Raw genomic sequence first — 22,996 nt, 5'->3', positions numbered from 1 at the left:
TGAGTCTGACGCATGCTCAGCTGGACATCTCCTTCTATTTATACATGGGAGTTAAATAGAAGTTAGCAATAAGAGTGTGGGGCACTGAGAAGTGAACAGGGCTAGATCTGGCCACTGGATAAAAACCAAAAACCAAACCTGTTGCCATTGAGTCAATTTCAACTCATGGCAACCCCATGTGTGTCAGAATACAACTACTTCTTGGATCCAGTGTCACAGTGGTTAAGAGGTCAGCTGGTAACCAAGAGCTTTGTAGTTCAAATCCACCAGCTGCTCCTTGGAAAACCTATGGAGGAGGTCCACTCTGTCCTATAGGGTCACTATGAGTCAGAACCAACTCGATGGCACCTAACAAAAACAACATGGAGTTTTCTTGGCTGTAATCTTTACAAAAGCAGATCTCCAAGGCTTTCTTGCATGGCGCTGCTGGGTGGGTTCAAACTGTCAACCTTTAAGTTAGTAGTCAAGCACAAACCATTTAAAACAACATAAAACTCTTACAAAGAAGAGAAAGCTGTTGAAAATAAAATGTTTGTGTATACTTACATTGGCTAAGTTGAGAAGGAATGGCCAGGAAAGACAACGCGAAAGATCAGGGAGTTAAAAAGGAAAGAGGGGAGAGTACTTACATGGAAGATAACTTTGTAAAGCATTTCAAAAGAAGCAGAATATGGTCAGTGATTTAAACACTTCTCAGGTGCCAGGCTGTGGCCACAGAAGAGCCCTTTGGATCTGGCAATTAAGAAGGCCAGCGAGCTTTTACAACAGACTGGTGGACAGAGGAGTCAAACTACAGTTGGAAAGGGAATCAATAGATGATACAAGCAGTTGTCCTTGTAGGATGGACACCTTGGAGATAAAGAGTAGAGAAGGGGGGGATGATTAAATATAGTAGAGCTGGGAGGGAGGCTTATTTTAGAAGTGAGGGGATTGCTACATGTTTATAACCCAAGTGATAGGATTGAGTCCAAAGAAACGGAAAAGTAGGAGATATGAGATAATCTACAAAGCAACACCTTTGAAAAAGAGGCAGTGGGGAGGTTCATGGGTGCAGGTGTATGTGAGAGAGAGAGATAGAGAAATATCATAGGCTTGAAAGGAGAAGTGCAGAAGTGGTCTGGAATCCCTAATTTCCAACTCCTGGGTTCTTTGCTCTTTTCACCCATACCTCTGTCTACATCTCCCCAGTCATTCATCTATTCAAATATTTATTGGGCACCTGCTACATGTCCTGGCTATGCACAGGGACAGTAGCAACTCCCAACGAGGTAGCATGGCGGGTCTTTGGCTCCCAACCTGTATAATCTCCGGCAATGCCTCAAGTCACCCTTAATATATATTGAATATAAATTAGAACATTGTCCATGCTATGAAACAGTTTCATAACAAGTGCCCTATCTGGATCACCACCTTCCAACAGGTTAGGGTTCTAATCTCCTCCTATGTAGAAGTCATGAGGCTGCCACTGTACTGGGAGATACAGAGATAAAGACAGGCTCCAAATGAAGAAGCTCACAGTCAAGTGAAAGAGATAATCAATTCAGTCAACAGTAATGAAGTGTGCCGAGTATTCTAAACGAGGTATACACAGCGTACAATAAGTGTATACCCGGGAGGCATAAAATCCAACTAGAGGTGCAGGTAATGTTTCCCAGAGGAAGCGACTGTGACCTGAAACTTGAGGGACAGATAAGATTTATCCAGTTGGAGAAGGGGAAAGGGCTTATAAGGAGACTCAACAGCATGTGTTGAGAGAAGCAGGAAGACAAAATGAGTAAGTCTTGTTCAGGAAAATCCAAGGGGTATGCCTAGAGCAAGGAGCCCCGGTGATGAAAACGGTGAAGCGCTGGCTGCATACCAAAAAGCTGGTGGGTTGTCTACCCAGAGGCTCCACAGGAGAAAGACCTGGTGATCTGCTTCCATAAAGATTACAGCCAAGAAAGCCCTACGGGGCGGTTCTGCTCAGGGTTTCAGACAGGGTCCAGTTCAAACCCCCACTGAGAATTTGCATTTGTAACAAGTTTCCAGCTTAGAATTTGCATTTCTAACAAGTTCCCAAGAAGTAATACTTAAGAATCAAATAGGATCTTGTTAAAATGTAGATTCTGATTCAGTCAGTGTATCTGGGGTGAAAATGCAAATTTTCAGCAGGGGTTTGAACCAGAACTTTTTTGAAACCCTGGTTCTACTCTGTAACATCGGGTCATATGAGTCAGAACGGACGGCATGTAACAACAACAACTACAATTCCTAGAGCAACAGATGAACTCGCACAACCTTAAGTGACAACCTAAGGTGTTTGGACTTTATTCTAAAGGCCACTGGGGGACTCCCAATGAGGGATGAAGAAAGACAAGTTTGGTCAGCCTGGATGGTTGGAAAGGGAATCAGTGCTAGAGGCTGGGGGACCAGCCAGGAGGTTATAGTCAGTCTCCAGGCAAGAGGCAGTGGCAGTGGAAATGGAACACAGGGACAAATTCTAGAATGGAAATCTTAACTGGGCTTGAGGGGGTTGTGTGAAAAACCTGACTATATATGCAAATTTTGCATATATGTGCAGATATCCTTTTCTTCCTGAGGAGAGTTTTAGTAGATTCTCAAAGGAGTCTCTCACGCAAGGAAGTCTGTTGTTGTTTTTCTTAGGTGCTGTCCTGCACCATCCTCACAATCGTTGCTATGTTTGAACTCATTGCTGCAGCCACCATGTTAATCCATCTCGTTGAGGGTCTTCCTTTTTTTCACTGACCCTCTACTTTACAAAGCATGATGTCCTTCTCCAGGGACTGGTCTTCTTTGTAACATGTCCAAAGTACCTGAGACAAAGTCTCTCCATCTTTGCTTCCAAGGAGCACTCTGGATGTACTTCTTCCAAGACAGATTTGTTCATTCTTCTGGCAGTCCACTGTATATTCAATATCCTTTGTCAACACCATATCTCAATGGCATCAATTCTTCTTCCATATTCCTTCTTCATTGTCCAGCTTTCTCATGCATATAAGGCAATTGAAATTACCGTGGCTTGGGTCAGGTGCACCGTAGTCCTCAAAGTGACATCTTTCCTTTTGAATGCTTTGAAGAAGTCTTTTGCAGCAGATTTGCCCAGTGCAATGCATCTTTGGATTTCTTGCCTGCTGCTTCCATGGATGTTGATTGTGGATCCAAGTAAAATGAAATCCTTGACAACTTCAATCTTTTCTCCATTTATCATGATGTTGCTTATCGGTCCAGTTGTGAGGATTTTTGTTTTCTTTATGTTGAGGCGTAATCCATACTGAAGGCTGTGGTCTTTGATCTTCATCATAAGAGCTTCAAGTCCTCTTCACTTTCAGTAAGGAAGGTTGTGTCACATGCATACCACAGGTTGTTAAGGAGTCTTCTGCTAATCCTGATGCTATGTTCTTCTTCATATAGCCCAGCTTCTCGGATTATTTGCTCAGCATAGATTGCATAAGTATGATGAAAGGATTCAACCCCATGCACACTTTTCCTGATTTGAAACCACGCACTAGGCCCTTGTTCTGTTCAAATGACTGCCTTTTGGTCTGTGTACAAGTTCTACATGAGCACAATTAAGTGTTCTGGAACTCTCATTCTTCACAATGTTATTCATAATTTGTAATGATTCACACAGTTGAATGTCTTTGTATAGTCAATAAAACACAGGTAAACATCTTTCTGGTATTCTCTGCTTTCAGCCAAGATCCATCTGGCATTGGCAATGATATCACTCCTTCCGTCTTGTCATCTGACTCCAGCTTGAATTTCTGACAGTTTCCTGTCCATGTACAGCAGCAAAAATTTACTTGAGCGTGATATTAATGATATTGTTCACTAACTTCCTCATTCTGTTGGATCACCTTTCTTTGGAATGGGCGCAAATATGAATCTCTTCCAGTCGGTTGGCCAGGTAGCTGTCTTCCAAATTTCTTGGCATAGATGAGTGAGCACCTCCAGCATTGCATCCATTTGTTGAATCATGTCAATTGGTATTTTTTGCCCATAGAATCCTTAATGTTGCAACTTGGAGCTTGAATTTTTTCTTCATTTCTTTCAGCTTGAGAAGTGCCGAGCATGTTCTTCCCTTTTGGTTTTCTATCTCCAAGTCTCCGTACATTTCATTATATAATACTTTATTTTGTCTTCTTGAGCCGTCCTTTGAAATCTTCTGTTCAGCTCTTTTACTTCATCATTTCTTTAGCTTGTACATTCAAGAACAAGTTTCAGAGTCTCTTCCGACATCTACTTTTCTTTCTTTCCTGTCTTTTTAATGACCTTTTGCTTTCTTATATATGATGTCCTTGATGTCATCATCTGGTCTTCAGTCATTAGTGTTCAATGCATCAAATCTATTCTTGAGATGGTCTCCAAATTCAGGTGGGATATACTCAAGGTCGTATTTTGGCTCTTGACTTCTTTTAATTTTCTTCAGCTTCAACTTGAACTTGCATAGGAGTAATTGATGGTCTGTTCCACAGTTGGACCCTGGCCTTGTTATAACTGATGATATTGAGCTTCTCCATTGTCTCTTTCCAAACACGTACTAGACTTGATCTTGTGTATTCTATCTGACAAGGTCCAAGAGTATAGTTGCCACTTGGATTGTTGAAAAAAGCTATATGCAGTGAAGAAGTCGTAGGTCTTTCAAAATTCTATCATGTGATCTCCGGCATGGCTTCTATCACTAATGCCATATTTTCCAAATACTGAGCCTTCTTCTTTGTTTCCAACTTTCAAATTCCAAACACCAGTAGTTATCAACGCATCCTGATTGTACGTTCGATCAATTTCAGACTGCAGAAGTTGGTAAAAATCTTTAATTTCTTCATCTTTGGCTTAGTGTTTAGTGTGAAAATTTGAATAATAGTCATATTAACTGGACTTCCTTGTAGACCTATGGATATCACTTCCTTGTAGACCATGGATATCACTTCCTTGTAGACCTATGGATATCACTGATAGCGCAGTACCTCAGGATAGGTTTTGAAATGTTCTTTTTGACAATGACTGCGACTCCATTCCTCTTCAATTTCTTATTCTCAGCATAGTAGACCATACACTTTTCTGATTTGAAATGACTAACAACAGTCCATTTCAGGTCACTAATGCCTAGGATATCAATCTTTATGGATTCCATTTCATTTTTGACAGCTTTTTCTAGATTCATACTTCGTGATTTGATTCCTAGATTCAAACATATTAATGAATGTTTGTTGCTGTTTCTTCTCATTTTGAGTTGTAGCACATCAGCAAATGTAAGTCCTGAAAACTTGACTCCACCCATGTCATTAAGGTCGACTCTACTTTGAGAAGGTGGCTCTTTCCCAGTCGTATTTTGAGTGCCTTCCACCCTGAGGGGTTCATCTTCTGGCACTATATCAGGCAATGTTCTGTTGCTATTCATAAGATTTTCACTGGCCACCAATTTTTTTACAAGTTGATTGCCAGGTCCTTCATTTTATTCTGTCTTAGTCTCAAAGCTGCACTGAACCCTGTCCACGATGTGTGACCCTGCTGTTATTTGAAATACCAGTGGCATAACTTCCATCATCACAGCAACACACAGGCCACCACAGTACAACAAACTGACAGATGATTGGTGGCAAGAAAGTTTAGTTATCCTATTTTGAAGATACCTGGGGGTCAGATGGCTATGACTTTGAGTTTTATTGAATAATAAGGAATGTGAAGAATACAGCATTATTTCCAAACTTCTGACTCCTCCTAAGCAGTTTGCAGACATGTTGCTTTGGAGCAATCTGTGAGACTCCGAGGAGAGAGTCAGGAAACACACACACACACCCCTGTACATGCCGTGACCACGGGCGCACATACACATTCTCACGTTGGCGTATCTTTGGGAAGCTGCACATGTCCTTTAATTGTGTTAATTGTTCATGCACTGGGTGAAGTAGCTTCAATTCAGTCTAAGCAAAGACTTGCCATCTCTGTTTTTTCACATGTCTTACCTCAGAGAACCCACTGTTTTAGCCAGACTTTGATTCTTGGCACAGTGAGAATTTGATACACTCTGCTCAGGCCAGGATTTCAGACCCCAGCCCAGGAAATGAGCTTCAGTCTTACCTCAGGCAAGTACGGAACAGTTTCCTGAACAGCCTAAGACAGGCTGTTTCGCAAATTCCAAAAGGCAGCAGGAACAAAGGAAGGAGCAAGAAAGTAGAGAGGAAAGGAAACAGCTCTCCCTCTCATAAATTCCTTTAACTCTGGCCCCAAACAATCGCCTTCTAGTCACTGAGAATCCCCCAGTGGTTTCACAAAATGGAGGGCACGTTGCAAATTAAAAACAACAGCCTGCCAGTCAATGGCAATGTTTTTAAGCACAGAAAAAGTAATGCCACTGTGGGGGGTGGATAAAAGTGCTTTTGGATATCTTAGAAGCTGCTCACACACAAAAGCACCTCTATGCCTTTAAACAGAAACACCTATAAGTTTCCCAAGGTTTCATAACCTGAGTCCCACTGGTTGTGATGTGGTTTGGAATTAACCTTCCCTTTTCTTCCCACTGCTGTTTTACATATTAATTAAAGTGTTTTCCTCAGATCAGGAATGCCTGTAGGCTAGCTTAGTTCTGCAAAGGCAGTTCCATTTCCCAGCTCCTTCCTGCCACGGTTGTTCTACATAGTTCAATGAGTAAAACTTTCCCAAGTCTGCCCGAGACCCACTCTCCTCCCTTCACTGGCATCCTTATATAGAGTACATGCTTTAATATGGTCTTTAAAACCTAATGGCTTTTCACCCCCAAGAAGATTGTGAAAAGCTAAGGGAGCTGTCTTGCAGAAGAAATAGTCAAGAAATCTTCCGAGCATTTTGCTCTAAATCTAGTCAATTCATTCAAGAATCTATTTTTTTTTTCCAACAATGCTTGGAAAACATGTGCAGATAACCCACATTTTATGAACAAGTTGGTTTGTTTCAATTCATGTATGGGAAATCACGGTATCTCACAGTTGGAGGGCAACCAAGAACTGTGGCCACGCAAAGTGCAGAATTGTTCAATAGACTCCAGATTCCAAACAATCCGTTCCATTGTCAGCCTCTGTGCTCCGATTTGTAGCTTCACATATCATAAAAAAAAAAAAAAAAATTGAAGATTCAGAGTGCTGTTTAAGATATAAGATAATCCAGGATTGTTTTCAGTTAGTTTGTCATATATACTTTAGTGGTGGCTTTCATGTGGCTGGGATACTGGAAGCTATGCCACTGGTATCTTAAATACCAACAGGGTCACCCATGGGAGACCGGCTTCAGTGGAGCTTCCAGACTAAGCCAGACTAGGAGGGAAGCCCTGGTAATCTACTTCTGAATATTAGCCAATGAAAACCTTACGGATCACAACAGAACATTGTCCAATATTGTGCTGGAAGACAACACAGGATTGGGCAATATTTTGTTCTGTTACACGTAGGACCTCATGAGTTGGAGCCAACTCAATGGCAACTAACAGCAACACATATGATTAATGTAACTTTGTTCAAAGACAATAAAATTAAGTCACAGTTACCTCCTTAGCTGTTGGACATTGTAGTTCAATACATTCTTTTCAGTTTTGAGGTGTAATTTGGACTGTGTCTACGTGCTTCTTAGATTGTGGCTATAGGGAACTATTTGCTTTCAAGTGTAAGGTGATTTAAACCATGAAATGCAAAATGTAGCGACAATTGGTACTCTGTAATGAAGACAAATTAAGTTTACATATCAAAAAGCAGACTATTCTAAATTTTGCATAATAGATTGGAAGTTGATACCAATATAAGTAAATTTAGCTGATTTAAAAAAAAAGTACTCCATGTTCTTACTTAGCCTTTATTTAAAAAATTCCAGAGGGGCTAATGAAGTTCAGGATTAATTGTAATGAAAGCTGAGGTGATGGGCATGGAAAGTTGAATTTTGTAACACATGTCAGCTGTATCATCAGGAAGTCCATTGTTACTGATTTATTCCTTGGGAATAAACATGTCCCTATATATTTTTTTCTATTGGGTATTGTGTGTGGTATGTCAGTTAGGATGGCAGGAAACATGAATTAAATTAATTTAATTAATAAGGAAGTTTAGTGGCTCATAGAATCTCAACATAAAGAAAACAAAATCCTCACAACTGGACCAATAAGCCACATCATGATAAACGGAGAAAAGATTGAAGTTGTCAAGGATTTCATTTTACTTGTATTCACAATCAACACCCATGGAAGTGGCAGTCGGGAAATCAAACGATGTATTGCATTGGGAAAATCTGCTGCAAAAGACCTCTTTAAAGTGTTCAAAAGCAGATGTCACTTTGAGAACTAAGGTGTGCCTGACCCAAGCCAGGGTATCTTCAACCATTAGTATGCATGTGTGATGGATTGAATTGTGTTCCCCCAAAATATCTGTCAACTTGGCTAGGTCATGATTACCAATATTGTATGATTGTCTACCATTTTATCATCTGATGTGATTTCCCCTTGTATTGTAAATCCTATCATTATGATGTAATAAGATGGATTAGTGGCAGTTATATTGATGAGGTCTACAAGATTAGATAGCATCTTGGAGGTGAAGCCAAGATGGCAGAATAGACAGATGCTTCCAGCGAGCCCTCTTAGAACAAAAACCAAAAAAAACAAGGGAAATGAGTATATTTATGACAAGTTAGGAACCCTGAACATCAAAGGCAAGCTTAGAAAATGAACAGAGGGGTAGGGGGAGGAAAAGATGGTTCAGAAGCGGGGAGGAGTTCCTGGACCTGAATTGCAGGGAGCTCTCAGGCACCATTCTGGGAGTGGCGGTGGAGGGCTGGTACTAGCATTCGGCTGCAGTTTCCTCAGGGAGAAGCAGCCGGCCACACAGCCTATTCACACCTCTGGAACCAGAGAAGAATGGTGCTCTTGGCAAAAGCTAAGTACTTGCATATATTTTACCATGCTCCCCCAAATAAGTACTTGCATATATTTTACCATGCTCCCCCACCACCAAGCCGGCTTCAGTGGCTGATTTCCCTGGGCCTCAGATAGGCCCTGCTGAGTGCAGAGAGCCATCCTCCTGGCCTTGGAGAAGGAATAAATTTGCAATTGGAGGAAGAGATAATTTGCCAGCTCCACTAACTAGGGGCGTTCCGGACAGAAGCAGCTCCTGTCCAGGCATAAACACTCCATGGACTTTGAGTACCTTTCCCCTCTGCATGGACCTCTGTGGGCCTATTTCAGGAGAATAGGCCCTTGTTGGCAGACTCCAACCATTTCAGCTGTGCAGCGGAGAGGCAGGTGTTTGATGTTTGACATTGCTTTGCCAATTAAACAGGGTCCTCACCTACCCAGATCAGGGGCCTAAGGATTGGTGGCTCCACTCAGGTTACACAGGCACCTGCGACAGGGGTCCAAAGATAACTGGTACCTCCCAGTCCTTACAGCCAAAAACATTGGGGGCCCATGGTCTGTCTGCAGAACCCACCCGCCTATATGCTCTAGGGAACAGGGACACACTTTCCTCAGAGATACGTGGGGGACAATTCTCAGCCCCCTGCCTTGTGACCCCCTGCTGCAACCAGATACTGGTACCTACACCAATCACCCCTGCCCCTCTAAGACTGTAGGACAGAGTCTGTATCACACACTTGGTGATGAGCTGCCTGGACACCTGAGCTGAATTCATACAAGAAAAGTGAATGGACTCCTAGACTGATATACCCGATAACAGCTCTAGCCACTTGGGGACAGGATGTCAGAGCTCCAAAGGCAAAAATAATCATGCTAGCTCGCTCAAGCAACACATCTGGGCATATCAGAACAGAACAAAGCAAGAAGCTAAACACAGTAAGCAAACATAAAATAAACTAATACAATAATTTATAGATGGCTTGCAGACAAAAATCAATATCAAGTCATGTAAAGAAACAGACCATGACCGCCTCAACAAGCACTGAAAACAAAGAATCAAGGGATCTTCTAGATGAAAGTGCATTCCTGGAATTACCAGAGGCAGAATACAAAAGATTAATACACAGAACCCTTCAAGACATCAGGAAGGAAATGAGGCAAGAAGCATAACAAGCCAAGGAACACACAGATAAAGCAATTGAAGAAATTAAAAAAGATTATTCAGGAACATAATGAAAAATTTAATAAACTGGAAAAATCCATAGACAGACAGCAATCAGAAATTCAGAAGATTAACAATAAAATTACAGAAGTAGACAACACAATAGAAAGTCAGAGGAGCAGAATTGACCAAATGGAAGGCAGAATTTCTGGACTTGAAGATAAAGCACTTGGCACTAATATATTTGAAGAAAAATCAGATAAAAGAATTAAAAAAAAAGAAACCTTAAGAATCTTGTGGGACTCTATCAAGAGTAATAACCTACGAGTGATTGGAGTACCAGAAGCGGGAGTGACAACAGAAAATACAGAGAGGATTGTTGAAGATCTGTTGGCAGAAAACTTCCCTGATATCATGAAAGATGAGAAGATATCTATCCAAGATACTCATCGAACTCCACATGAGGTAGATTTTCAAAGAAGGTCACCAAGACATAATATAATCAAGCTTGCCAAAACCAAAGATAAAGACAGAATTTTAAGAGCAGCTAGGGATAAACAAAAAGTCACCTACAAAGGAGAGCCAATAAGAATAAGCTTGGATTACTCAGCAGAAACCGTGCAGGCAAGAAGGCAATGGGATGACTCATATAAAAAAACTGAAGAAATTGCCAGCCAAGAATCTTATATCCAACAAAACTATCTCTCAAATATGAAGGCGAAATTAGGACATTTCCAGATAAACAGAAGTTTAGGGAATTCATAAAAACTAAACCAAAACTACAAGAAATACTAAAGGCAGTTCTTTAGTCAGAAAATCAATAATATCAGGTATCAACCCAAGACTAGAACACTGGGCAGAGCAATCAGAAGTCAACCCAGACAGGGAAATCACAAAAATAAATCCAGATTAAAAAAAAAATGCTCAAAACAGGTAAACAGCAATATTATTATGTAAAAGAGGACAACATTAAAAAAATAAAGAAAGGGCTAAGAAATGTAGTCATAGATCTTCCATATGGAGAGGAAGACAAGGAGATACAAAGAAATAAAATTTAGGTTTAAATTTAGAAAAATAGGGGTAAATAATAAGGTAACCACAAAGGAAACAAACTATCCTACACATCAAAATAAGATACAAGAAAGATTATATAGCATCTTAAGCCAATCTCTTCTGAGATATAAAAGAGAAGCGAGCAGGGAGAAAAGGGGGCGTCATACCACCAAGAAAGCAGTGCAGGGAGCAGAGCATGCATGTCCTTTGTCCCTGAGGCTCCTGTGCTAGATGCTCCCAGACCACAGGACGAGTGAAGCATCAAAAGACTTTCCTCCAGAGCCAACAGAGAGAGAAAGCCTTTCCCTGGAGAAGGCACCCTAAATTCAGACTTCTAGCCTACTGAACTGTGAAAGAACAAACTTCTCTTTGTTAAAGCCATCCCCTTGTGGCATTTGTGTTATAGCAGCACTAGATGGCTAAGACACAGCATGTGAAAGGTGGACAAGGAATAAAGAATATCGAAGAAGAATTGATGCCTTTGAACTATGCTATTGGTGAAGGATATTGAATATACCATGGACTGCCAGAAGAATGAACAACTGTGTCTTCGAAGAAGAACAGCCAGAATGCTCCTTGGAAGCAAGGATGGTGGTACTTGTCTCATGTACTTTGGACATGTTATCAGGAGGCACCAGTCCCTAGAGAAGGGCATCATGCTTGGTAAAGCATAGGGTCGTTAAGGAAGACCCTCAAGGAGATAGATTGACACAGTGGCTGCAACAATGGGCTCAAAGATAACAATGATTGTGAGGATGGCATAGGACTTGGCAATGTTTCATTCTGTTGTACATGGGGTCATTATGAGTTGAAACTGACTCAACGGCACCTAACCACAACAACAACATAACTCTAAGTCCAGAGATAGGGTCTGCTTAGTGATTGGAAAAGCCAGGAGTTCACTGATGTCATCCAAGTTTCAGGTTCTTTCGATCTTTCTGCTCATTCATCCACATTAGCTTCATCCGCCCTGGCATCTCTTGGAGTCATAGGCTGATTGCCAGTAGCTATCAGGTTGCGTGCAAACCTATTTGTATCTATAGACTGCATTGGTTTCAGATTTCTCAGTAGGGCGAGGAAAGCCTTTCCCATAACCCCCCTGAAAACTTCTCCTGACATGCCATTCTTGAACCAGTTAGTGGCAAGGAGGGTGACCTGAGTCATCGCTCCTGAAGCTGGTGCTGGAGTCAGGGTCCCTTGAGGCATATGGTCTACATAGGAATCAATGTCCTCTTAGAATTGTTGGTTGAATTGAAAGACCTGAATTCTCAAACACAGGAACGGGCTGTGTGATGAAACTGCAAATTCCCCCATCACTAAAATAACTGAACCAAAACCAAACCAAACCAAACCCAGTGCCGTGGAGTCGATTCCGACTCATAGCAAGCCTATAGGACAGAGTTGAACTGCCCCATAGAGTTTCCAAGGAGCGCCTGGCAGATTTGAACTGCCCACCCTTTGGCTAGCAGCCATAGCACTTAACCGCTACGCAAACAGGGTTTCCAAAATAACTGAAGAAGAGGAGAAATGGTTGATGGCCTATCAGGACTGTCTTTCCGGGTATACATGTACTACAAAGGGAATAGGACTCAGTCATCTCTGAGGCCTCTTCTATAATGCTATACCTGTCTGAGGAAACCCTGGTGGCGTAGTGGATAAGTGCTACGGCTGCTAGCCAAAGGGCTGGCAGTTCGAATCTGCCAGGCGCTCCTTGGAAACTCTATGCGGCAGTTCTACTCTATCCTATAGGGTTGTTATGAGTCCGAATCGACTCCACGGCACTGGGTTTGGTTGGTTTGGTTACGCCTGTCTGAAAATAAATCTTGCTATCTTCATGTGAAGAAGGAGTCACAAAGAATCTATTGAGCACCTACTGTAAGCAAGGCACTGTTCCAGGGACTGGATAACCAGACGAGAATGAAGCAGAGGTTACATAAAAACCCATTGCCATCGAGTCGATTCCAACTCATAGTGATCCTATAGGACAGAGTAGAACTGCCCCATAGAGTTTCCAAGGAGCATCTGGTGGATTCGAACTGCTGACCTTTTGGTTAGCAGCTGAAGCACTTAACCACTACGCCACCAGGGTTTCCGTAAACAACATAGATAAGTAAAATGTGGACTACTTTAAAAAGTGACAAGTACTAAAAAGAGTAAAATGGGAAAGGAGCATATGAAATATCAAGGGAATGGCCGGAGCTTTCGTTTCACATAAGTGGGCAGGGAAGTTTTTACTGAGAAAACAATCATCCTGGTATCCCCATAAGATGACAACAACAACAATAGTGCTGGAAGATGAGCCTTCTAAATTGGAAGGCATTCAAAATACATAGTGGCCAGAACCAAGGACAGATTACCCAACGAGCAAAGTACGCAAGGGTTTACTTGTGTTTCCTTACTAATCTGTAGTGCACAATCATAGATGTGGTGAAACCTATGTGAAATTGTACCCTACAGATTAGTAAATAAGCACAATAAAGCCAGCACATGCCTTTCTTACCGTAAGCCCACGCGTCCCTTGCTTACTGGTTAATCCACCCCGGCCACAACAACGGACTTGAGCATACTAGCAATCGCGAAGGTGGCAAAAGACCGGTCGAAGTAACTTCCCGTTGTACACAGGGTCGCTACCAGTCAGAGCCGACTGGAAAGCAACCAACAACAACAAAAATGTATTTGGAAGGCAATTCCATGAAGCACAATGAGAAAGTGTGGAGGTGAATCAAGGAAAGGAAAAAATAAAACGCGGTATATGAGTGAGTGAGTTACTCTCATGAGCAATTAGTGGTCGGTCTTGCCGAGGAGCCTTTGAGAGCCTGTAGAACATATCTGGGCATTTTCCTCCAGAGGAACAAGGAAGCTGGGGCTTCAACTCCCTGACACTTCCGGCCTCAGTGGCTATGAATGCCCTTCGACAGAGAGACACGGGGGCTTGAGGTATAAAGCCATCAATGCACATGGAACTGTCCCCAAGTAACCTTTGCTGTGAGCTGAGGGGAAAGGGGCAGGGCACCAAAAGAATGGGTTGCAGTGGTCTTAACTTCTGAATAAAGACCTGAAATAGTTGAGGTGGCAGCCATGAAGTTATCTGGGAGAAAACAGGCTATGGAAACAGCAGTTTCAGGTAGAGACAAGATCAGAGAAGAAGCTGGTAACCAACCACGAAGGATTTTAGGTAACGGTAAGACTTTTATTCAGGGAGAGTGTTGACACGTCATGAGGTTGGCAACCAGTATCACAAAACAACCTGTGTGTTAATTGTTTAATGAGAAACTAATTTGCTCTGTAAACTTTCTCCTAAATCACAATTAAAAAAAAAAAAAAGACTTGGGGGTAAAGCTATGACAAAATCTGGCCTATTTTTGTAATAGGATCACAGTTATTTTGTAATAAAATAAACTGAAAGGGAGCAATGTCAAAAGCAGGTAGACCAGCTAGGAAGGACCAGACCAAACCAAATCTGTTGCCTCGAGTCTATTCCAACTCATAACGACTCTATAGGACAGAGTAGAACTGCCCCATAGGGTTTCCAAGGAGAGGCTAGAGGAATTGAACTGCTGACCTTTTGGCTAGCAGCCAGGCTCTAACCACTACACCACCAGTTAGGATGGAAGCTATTGTCAAAATTTGGGCACAAGAGCTTGGGCTAGGGTGGTGCCAGTGGGAGTGATGAGGAGTGCTTGGATTTTGGATATATTCGAAAGTAGAGCCTATGGGATTGACTGATATACTGAAAATCAAAAATATTTCTCTTTTGGCCCAAGCAACTAGGGGACCCTGGTGGCACAGTGGTAAAAGTGCTAGGCTGCTAACCAAAAGGTCAATTGTTTGAACCCACCAGCTGCTCCATGGGAGAAAGACATGGCAGTCTACTTGCATAAAGATTCACAGCCTTGGAAACCCTATGGGGCAGCTAGAAGAATGGACTTGCCATACCATGTGTTTGGGGAGAGAGCAGCAACAGGAAGGTAGTGTTTGCTCTGGTGGGGGGGGGGGGGCTCATTTTGGACACGCTAAACTTCAAATTCTTATTAGACATCCAAGTGATAAATTGAGGAGGCTGCTGGCTATGTGAATGTGAGGCATAAAACGGAGAGTCGCCAGAATGTAGATGGTATTTACAGCCATGGAGCCATATGAGATCAATTTCTTGGCATGGGTAGATAAGTAAGACATACTTCTGAGGCCCTGAGGAACAAGCAAAACAGACTAAGAAAGAGTAGCCAGGTACGAAGGAGAAAAACCAGGTGAGTGAGTATGATGTCTTGGAAATAAAATGAAGAAAGCGTTTCAAGGAGAAGAGAATAGTCAATTGTGTCAATTGCAGCTGTTAGGTCAAATCTACGTGGCAGAAAACTGACCAGTGTCAGTGACCCTGAAGTCAACTCCGACTCATGGGAAATTTGTGTACGTTGGGGCAGCACTGTGCTCTACAGGGTCTTTCACGGCTGAGTTTTTTGGAAGTAGATCACCACGTCTTTCTTTCAAGGTGCCTCTGGGTGGACTTGAAATGCCAACTTTTCCACTGGCAGCCAAGCACATTGACTTTGCACCAGCCAGGGATTCTGTAAGGAAAGATGGGGAAAGAAAGAGAGAATGAGGAGGAGGGAAGAAAAGAAGAAAAAGTAAACAGAAACAAATCTGCATTGTGTTTCCTTGTTTGTATGTTTACCTTAGTGACACCAAAACAGAGTTTTTGAAGCTTAAATATAGTACAAGAATATGAAACATCCAACTTACTCGGGTGAGGAAACTGAGGGAATCTTTTTGTTTGCAGGCTGATGGAGTAAGAAGTGTGGATTGAAGGAATGATGCTCTTTTCAGTTAAAACAACTTGGCCTTCGGGAGGGAAAGCTTGACAACATTGACCCTTGATTCAAACTGATTCCTTATAATGTCTCCACGCATTAAAAAAAAAAGAATGTGCATACTATGGATTTTTTTAACATAATTTTCAATAAATGAGAGAATTCAGGCAGAGGATTTCTCATAATGCCAATATCAATTAGTCAGATCTTCTAAAGAAATTTGTAGGGTTCCTGCTATGAATAGTTCACATCCAGGGGCCAAAAAAAAAAAAAAAAAAAAAAAGGAAGATACACACTTAGGATGTATTCACCTGAGTTATACATAATCTTATCTGTCAAAAACAGGCCTGGCCGAAATATATAGAATAGAGTATAGCTTGCTGTTGTTGTTGTTGTTAGGTGCCGTCGAGTTGCTTCCAGCTCAAGTTGTTCCCTGTGTACAATAGAATGAAACAGTGCCTGGTCCTGTGAAGCCCTCACAATTGCTGCTAGGTTTGAGCCCATTGTTGCAGCCACTCTGTGTCAATCCATCTCATTGAGGGTCTTCCTCTTTTCCACTGACCTGGTACTTTACCAAGCATGATGTTCTTCTCCAGGGACCAATCCTTCCTGACAACATGTCCAAAGTATGTAAAACATAGTCTCGCTGTTCTTGCTTCTAAGGAGTATTCTGGCTGTACTTCTTCCAAGACAGATTTGTTTGTTCTTCTGACAGTCCATGGTATACTCAACATTCTTCTCCAACACCATAATTCAAAGGCATCAATTCTTCTTCAGTCTTCCTTACTCATTGTCCAGCTTTCACATGCACATGATGTGATTGAAAATACCATGGCTTGGGTCAGGCGCACCTTAGTCTTCAAGGTGACATCTTTGCTCTTCAACACTTTAAACAGATCTTTTGCAGCAGATTTGCCCAATGCAATACGTCTTTTGATTTCTTGACTGCTGCTTCCATGGGCGTTGATTGTGGATCCAAGTAAAATGGAATCCCTGACAACCTCAACATTTTCTCCATTTATCATGATGCTGCTTATTGGTCCAGTGGCGAGGATTTTTGTTTTCTTTATGTTGAGATGTAATCCATACTGAAGGCTGTAGTGTTTGATCTTCATCAGTACATGCTTTAAGTCCTCTTCACTTTCAGCAAGCAAGATTGTGTCATCTGCGTATCACAGATCGTTAATGAGTCTTCCTCCAATTCTGAGGCCACATTCTTCTTCATATAGCCCAACTTCTTGGATTATTTGCTCAATATACAGATTGAATAAGAATGGTGAAAAGATATAACCCTGATTCACACCTTTTCTGATTTTAAACTACTCAGTATCCCCTGGTTCTATTTGAACGACTGCCTCTTGGTCTATATACAGGTTCCACATGAGCACAATTAAGTGTTCTGGAATTCCCTAGAGTATAGCTAGGTTACCCAAATTGGACTCAGAAGTCATGTATCAAAATCCAAAATTAGTTCTTTACAGAAGTGACTTTTCATACCAAGCCACAATCTATAAACAAATTACTTTGAAGACTCAAACATTCATGTTATTTGAGAGATCCAATGGTATTGGAGAAAAAAATTTAATCAGTAAGAGGCTAATACTGCCCTAGGTTTAATTGCTCCTTAGCAACCACATGACATACCTCTATAGTCCGCTTTCTGTGGAATAGTTTCACATTTTTAAAAGGATTATCCCTGAGTTGTAAAATCATAGTTACAACCATATTCTTATATCATAACTGATCGTTTTGATTCAGCTTTCTAAATATTTACATCTGGGAGAGCCAAGGTTCATGGTAGACTGGATAGTCACTCATTCCTACCTTCAAAGAATACATACTGTATTTATTTTTGTTTTATTATGCTTTAAGTGAAACTTTACAGCTCAAGTCAGTTTCTCATACAAAAATTTATACACACATTGTTATGTGACCCTAGTTGCTCTCCCTATAATGTGCCAGCACACTCCTTTCCACCCCAGATTTCCCAAGTCCGTTCAACCAGCTCTTGTCCCTTTTTGCCTTCTCATCTTGCCTCCAGACAGGAGCTGCCCATTTAGTCTCATGTATCTACTTGAGCTAAGAAGTACTCTCTTTACGAGTATCATTTTATGTCTTATAGTCCAATCTAATCTTTGTCTGAAGACCTGGCTTCGGAAATGGTTTCAGCTTTGGGTTAACAGAGAGGCCAGGGGCCATGTCTCTGGGATCCCTCCAGTCTCAGTCAAACCATTAAGTCTGGTTTTTTTTTTTTTTTACTAGAATTTGGGTTCTGCACCAACTTTTCTCCTGCTCCATCAGGGACTGTTCTGTGTTTCCTGTCAGGGCAGTCATTTGTGGTAGCCAGGCACCACCTAGTACTTCTGGTCTCTGGCTGATGGAGTCTCTGGTTTACATGGCCCTTTCTGTCTGTTGGGCTAATATTTTCCTTGTGTCTTTGGTGTGCTTCATTCTCCTTTATTCCAGGTAAGTTGAGACCAAATGATGGCCACTTGCTAGCTTTTAAGACCCCAGATGCCACTCATCAAAATGGGATGCAGAACATTTTCTTAATAAACTTTGTTATGCCAATTGACAGACAATGGATAACACTGCGAAGAATGGGAATTCCAGAACACTTAACTGTGCTCATGAGGAACCTTTACATAGATCAAAGGCAGTTGTTCGGGCAGAACAAGGGGATACTGATTGGTTTAAAGTTGGGAAAGTTGTGCGTCAGGTTGTATTCTTTCACCATACCTATTCAATCTGTACGCTGAGCAAATAATATGAGAAGCTGGACTATATGAAGAAGAGTGGGGCATCAGGATTGGAGGAAGACTCATTAACAGCCTGCATTATGCAGACGACACAATCTTGTTTGCTGAAAGTGAAGAGGACTTGAACTACTTACTAATGAAGATCAAAGACCACAGCCTTCAGTATGGATTACACCTCAACATAAAGAAAACAAAAATCCTCACAACTGGACCAATGAGCAACATCATGATAAACGGAGAAAAGGTTGAAGTTGTGAAGGATTTCATTTTACTTGGATCCACAATCAACACCCATGGAAGCAGCAGTCAAGAAATCAAAAGACGCATTGCATTGGGCAAATCTGCTGCAAAGGACCTCTTCAAAGTGTTGAAGAGCAAAGATGTCACCCTAAAGACTAAGGTGTGCCTGACCCAAACCATGGTATTTTCAATCACATCATATACATGTGAAAGCTGAACAATGAATAAGGAAGACCGAAGAAGAGTTGATGCCTTTGAATTGTGGTATTGGCAAAGAATATTGAATATACCATGGACTGCCAAAAGAACGAACAAATCTGTCTTGGAAGAAGTATGGCCAGAACGCGCCTTAGAGGCAAGGATGGTGAGACTGCGTCTTACATACTTTGGACATGTTATCAGGAGGGATCAGTCCCTGGAGAAGGACATCATGCTTGGCAGAGTACAGGGTCAGCAGAAAAGAGGAAGACCCTCAACGAGGTGGATTGACACAGTGGCTGCAACAATGAGCTCAAGCATAAGAACGATTGTAAGGATGGCACAGGACCGAGCAGCGTTTCGTTCTGTTGTGCAGAGGGTCGCTATGAGTCGGAACCAACTTGATGGCACCTAACAACAAGAAAGTGCCAATTGACCTAGATACCCTCTGAAACCATGGTCCCCAGATTCCCGCCCCTGCTACTCTGTCCCTGAAAGTGTTTGATTGTATTCAGGAAACTTCTTAGATTTCGGTTTAGTCCACTTGTGCTGACTTCCACATTATTGTGAGGAACACACACTTTAGTAGAGGGATAAGATAGTTACCCTAAATTGAAGGGCAAATATTATGAGCAGATAATAGTGCTGTAAGTTAGTCATGTTTTTGAAGGGACTAGGGAAGTCTTCCAGGAGCCCTGGTGACACAATGGTTAAGCGCTTGGCTGCTAAGGAAAAGGTTGACAGTTTGAATCCGCCAGCCGCTTTGCAGGAGAAAGACATAGCAGCCTGCTTTTATAAAGATTGCAGCCTCAGAAACCCTACAGGGCAGTTCTACCCCATCCTATGGGGTTGCTATGCATCAGAATCTCAGAATCGACTCGAGAGAGCAATGTTGGTTTAGGGATGGCTTCATAGAAGAGATGGCATGGAGACAACGCTTCCATAATGGGAAAGCTTTTATCAGGCTGAGCTAGGAGAAAAGAGAAAGTAGCATGCATGAAGATATGAAGGTGTATATGGGCAGGACATGTATTTGATTTATTCCTGCTGCTGGGCTGCACAGGGAATGTGCAGATGAGCAACTAGAAATAAAGCTGGATGTTTAGGCTCAAGTTGTAAGGGCCTGGGAAACTAAAATATAGAGGTTAGACTTTATCCAGTAAGCATGTAGAACTATTAAAGCTTTGTGAGTACAGAAGTAATATAACCTGATTTGAACAGGTGGATAGAATGGGAGATAAACTGGAGGCAGGAAGCCTAGTCAAGGGTTATCATGGCCCAGGTGAGAAATAGCAAATAATAAGGAATGTGTTATCAGTGCAAATGTCAAGAAGAGATGGATACGGGTGACATTTCAAAATAGAAATTGATTGTCTATGGGGAAGAAAGGAACTTATCAGAAAGAAGAGGCTAGTGCTAAGTTTTAGCCTCAGTGACTCAGAGAAAGTGGCCAGGAGGTGGAATTGGTTTTCAGGAAAGACAATGATCTGTTTTTGGACATGCTAAATTTAAGATGGCATTAGAAGCCAAATTAAGGCACCTTGAAGGCAATTGTAGATGCAAGATTGTGGCTTCTGGGATTTGAGAGGCAGCTATGGAGAGATGAAACCAGAAGCCATGGAAAGAATGAGATCACAGAGGAAAAAAAAATGGAGAGAAGGTCAAAGATGGAAACTTGGTGGTTAATGACATCTACAGAGCAGAGGAGAAAAGAAGGGACAGTTAGGGAAGTAGCTGAAGAAGGAAGACCATTCAGTCCCACCAAAACCACCCAAGGAGCACTGCAGTTCTGTGCACAGGTTTAGAATCAGACAGACTTGGACTTGAGCCCTGATTCTGCCCTTTTGTCACCATGTGTCCTTGGAAGTTTTATCCAACTTTTCTGCCCACATTTCCTCAGGTTTTTAAGGGTTGTTGTGAAGATGATGGCGTTTGCTAAAAGGCCTGGCACACAATAAGCACTCAAGAAGTGACACCTATGACCTTCATTAAGTAGGGATGAGTCAAGAGAGGGAGCTGTTGCAGAAAGGAGTAAGACATTGCTTGGTGACTAGAAGGTTGTCAACACAAGCACTTCAGGCAGAAGGTGGCAGAAGCCAGATTGCAAGGGGATAGGGAGGGAGTGACTAGGAAGGAAAGAGATATTTCATTTTTTCTTTCTTTCTCTTTCTTTCCTTCTTCCTTTCTTCCTTTCTTTCTCTCTTTCTCTTTCTCTCTCTGTCTCTCTCTCTCTCTCTGTCTCTCTCTTTCTCTCTCTCTCCCTCCCTCCCTCCCTCCCTTTCTTGACTTGTGGTGCAAGTTTTCTCTCTCTAGTGCTTTCCTTCACTCTCTCAAACAGAATGTGACTCTGTCCTCTAATGTCTCCATAGGACTTTGTTCTTTCTATTAGCCCCCCTACCCCATGATATGATGCAATAATTTATTTCCTTACATGCTGGTTTTCCACCAACTTGCCCACCACAATTATATTGAGAATGGCCCGAAGACAGAAAGAATTTCTTTGTCATGAATATCCTGACATGTTTTAAATAAATCCTTGAATAGATGACGGACTCTATGGATGAAGTAGAATGAAGGAAGATAGGATGTGTGAAAAACCTGGAAGATGTTAAAGAGGAGAGGAGGGTAAAGAATGGCACTCCTGCTTGGTGAATTCAGCTCCTGAAAACAAGGGTTACTGCAGTAGAACCAGGGACACTGTTGAGTGATTAAAACAGAAGAGATAGAGAGAAAAAGTCCTCGTATTAAATACCCAGAGATTTCAATGAAAGAGAAAAGAATAACCAGGCATGAATGACATTTAAGCTGAGAATAGATATTACACATTTGACTTGGGGTATCCCCTGCAACCCAAGGTCAAGAATGCCCCTGAAACAGGATCATCTGGGGTCGGGGATTTGAGATATGTCAGGCCTTACTCTGTTGGTCTTTTGACTCTACATATCTGCACATCAGTTTTAGAATAAATGTGGATAGAAAAACAAGTGAATCCATGGAAGTGTGTTGGACAGAGAGACAGAGAAAAGGTGAGGGCCTGGAGGTAACCACTGGCTGAGGGATAATTTCAACAATAATGCTGTAAACTGAACAAACACAGAACTTCAACAGCAGACAACAGTAAGCATTTACCTTTGCTCATGAGTGTGTGAGTCAACTGGGCGACTTCTCACTCATGTGTGGGATAACAGGACTGACTGGTGTCTCTGCATGTGGCCTCCCATCATCCAGAAGGCTAGCCTGAGCTTGTTCCCACGGCGAAGGCAGGTTTCCAGGAGACTAAGCAGAAGCGTGTGAGGCCTCTTAAGGACTGGGCTTGGGACTGGCATCTCGTCACTTCCACAGTATTCTACTGGCCAAATCAGGTCACAGGGTCAACCAGATCCAGGGAGTGGAGAAACTGATTCCACTTCGTGATGGAAGGGGCAGCAAAGTCACATGACAGGGTGTGTAGATATGGGGCAAGGCAGGAGGAGGAAATACGTGGAACATTCTTGCAATACATCTACCACAGGAAGCTTGAGGAAGTTGAGCAGGACAGAGGAGAGGGGCGTTGTGGTCTGGCACGGGGACTTCAGAGTTCAAAATCTTGGAGAAGGATCACATTCAGCTTCTGATAAGGCCAAACGTGTGGCTCTACCAGTTGCTAGTTGTTACTATAACCTGTCACGGTGAATGCAGTTTAGTGAATCAGGCTTCTTATATGATTTATTTCGTGCTTGTTGCTTATTATAAAATTAATGAATTTTATCAAGGAGCTTTGCCTGATACAAGGTAGATGATCACTATAAATATTTGATGAATGAATCTAATTCAATAACCTGTCAGATGATTCATGTATAAGGAAATCGAGAGGCCCAGAGAGGTAAAATAATTTGCGCAATGTCGCACAGAGGAAGAATCTGTT

At 42.0% G+C, this 22,996-nt stretch overlaps 1 long non-coding RNA gene across 2 annotated transcripts in view; it reads right to left on the bottom strand.

Moving 5' to 3' along the window:
- LOC135228556 (uncharacterized) overlaps window positions 1–22,996 on the bottom strand; it is an 87,206-nt gene that overhangs the window by 45,436 nt on the left and 18,774 nt on the right. The window contains exon 3 of one of the 2 annotated variants that reach the window (XR_010319086.1): window positions 6,907–7,072. The exons of the other annotated variant lie outside the window; for it this stretch is intronic. This is a non-coding gene — a long non-coding RNA (uncharacterized LOC135228556). The remainder of the gene's footprint in view (window positions 1–6,906; window positions 7,073–22,996) is intronic. 2 annotated transcript variants of the gene reach the window in all.

The sequence above is a fragment of the Loxodonta africana genome, chromosome 23 (assembly GCF_030014295.1).
Source record: "Loxodonta africana isolate mLoxAfr1 chromosome 23, mLoxAfr1.hap2, whole genome shotgun sequence".
In the NCBI taxonomy this organism is placed as follows: domain Eukaryota; kingdom Metazoa; phylum Chordata; class Mammalia; order Proboscidea; family Elephantidae; genus Loxodonta; species Loxodonta africana.
This window is presented reverse-complemented; position numbering and strand designations above follow the sequence as displayed.